Source organism: Schistocerca americana, chromosome 3 (assembly GCF_021461395.2).
Source record: "Schistocerca americana isolate TAMUIC-IGC-003095 chromosome 3, iqSchAmer2.1, whole genome shotgun sequence".
Classification (NCBI taxonomy): Eukaryota; Metazoa; Arthropoda; class Insecta; order Orthoptera; family Acrididae; genus Schistocerca; species Schistocerca americana.
Genome location: NC_060121.1, coordinates 102,889,312 through 102,891,892, shown reverse-complemented (window position 1 = coordinate 102,891,892; position 2,581 = coordinate 102,889,312).

Below are 2,581 nucleotides of genomic sequence, written 5' to 3'. Positions count from 1 at the left end.
ATTATTTAAGTATAATGGCAGATCACACTTCTGATGAAAGGATTTGGTTGCAATGGCTAGAGGAAGAACTGCAGACTGATGAGCCTTCTGATTGTGATTCTGATCTGTGCAATGGTTATACAAGTGAGGATGATGATTGACCAGATGAGCAAACTGGAAACAATGTTGTGGAAGAATCTGAAGAAGACAATGTGGTATCATGGAAGAGAGCTTCAACAAGGCAAGTGAAAAAAAAAAAAAAAAAAAAAAAACAGAAGAAGATAATGTCAATAAGGAAGAGAACTTCAACAAGGCAAGTGAAGAACCTGATTTTTATTTTGGAAAAGATAAAACAAAATGGAATAAATTACTGCCTCATCCTAATGTTAAAACAAAGTCCAGCAATATTGTTCTTCATGTTCCTGGTCCAAAAGGAGAGGGAAAAAATGCAAAATCTGAAATTGATTGCATTAACTTGATTATTGATGACAGACTAATTGAGTTGATCATGAAAAGTACTAATATTTATATAGAAACAATCAGGCACAAATTTTCTAGAGAATGGGATGCAAAATTTACAGATCAATGTGAAATGCTTGCCCTTCTTGGTATACTTTTTTTCACTGGTATGCTTAAGTCTGCCAAGTTGAGAACTTGCAAAATATGGGACAATGAGAAAAGCAGTGGCATTGAAAAAGTCTATGCGACTATATTGAGGAATAGATTTTATTTCTTGCTTTGTTGCCTCAGATTTGATCATGTATGCACCAGAAATGAGAGGAAAAAGCTCAACAAACTGGCACCAATATGAGGGGGGGCTGCGTGTTACGGGCTGGCCATTTTAGCACTGGCAGATGTCAGCTTTAAAAATATTAACTTTTCACCTGGAACCTTTTTCATACAGTGCACATTTTTTGAGATATTTAGTAGTTCCAAATAAAAACAAATACCTTTTAGAAAAGTTAAAAACACATTCTAGTTTATATGTATTTGAGGTTGTATCAGCAGTTGAGGGTAATCTGAATTGTTACATCATTCTAAAATATCAGGTATGCCAAGGTTGCTTGTAAATCTTTTTATTGATAACCAGTTATGACAATTGTGTTGTCATCATTGGATCATGTAACACATTTGCGGAAGTTGGAAGTTCATGATCTTTACAAACTTGCAAGTCACACAGTGATGTGGGGTCATTCCACAATAAAAGGTAGCAAGAACTCTCTCTCTCTCTCTCTCTCTCTCTCTCTCTCTCTCTCTCACACACACACACACACACACACACACACACACTACAGAAAGTGTAGAAGCAAGTGGGAACATACAAAAGGAAATACAAAATTTAGTGCTAAATGGATCATTCCTAACAGTCATAAAGTTGGCTCTAGATGTGTTTGTCAACAAGTTCTTCACCAAGTCACATGCACCTTTATAATCATTGTCACGGCATATACAGGATTATGGGATAAAGAAACCATGTCTGATCAAAGTACACTGCAGAATCAGCTAATTTCACACAAAGTCAATAACGATGAGTAAACAGGTGCAAGCATCACATTGCTGAAACCTCTGTCAGTCATTTGCAGCAACTGGAGATAAGGGAGTTGTGTAATCAGGTTTCCAATCTCATGTACAACTGCAACAACAGTGAAACATTACAAGAAGTTCTTGGATGAGTAACTGTGCATAATTCATAACAAAGTTGCAAAAATTTACAGGCACCACCAAAAGGGGATATGATAACAAATGAGTGCTGTAGGGCAATAGGAGGTAGGACAATAGCTGACAATATTCCTTGAAACTCGAGCTGCCATTCATGGCACCAAGAAGGTGAAAGCTGTGTATACATGTTGCAAATTTCAACCTCAATAACACTAAGGTTTAAGCATGACAAGTCATATTTGGATTTCTTACATAATCTTGGCACAAGCCAGAAATGTGAAACAGAGTTTTTGGTGGTTTTCCCTCAGCAGAGCTATCATCTACCACTATAATTGGAATAAAAGAGTCTTGACAGAATCTGGTGTGAATTTTCATGTTGTCCTACTGCCCACAAATCCTTCACAACTGAACCTTATATCTCTTGTGGGTATTCCATTTCCAGGATTTGCCACTCTGGTGTCTGCGACAATTCCTGTCTTATTTTATGCTGCAAATAACCTTAAACATAAAAGGAAAGTATCAATTAATTAGGACCTTTAGAATCAAGGAGTTAATTATGCAACTTGTAGATGACGGATGCACAGTAAGTTTTCAAAGCATGAGTTCAAAAACTGAATACTCACTTGTTTTCATCCCCAATGACATTGCTAACAAGATGCAGTATCAAGGAAACACTAGTACACTTCTGTCTCTGTGAGGCTGGGCACTATCTCTTCTGGTGTTCATTAAGATGGTAACCTTTATCATATTTTCTTGCTTCAGTATCTCCGACCTAATACTGAAAACATAATAAAATTAACTTTTTATAAAAATGTCCTGTAACATATTTTGATGAAATGTGAATGTATTGCTTTAATTTACTCACCAGGTGATTTGTTACAGAAATCTCTTCTTTTTCCATTCTATTTGGGGACTTGTGCATAATCTATGGCTTACTCTCAAT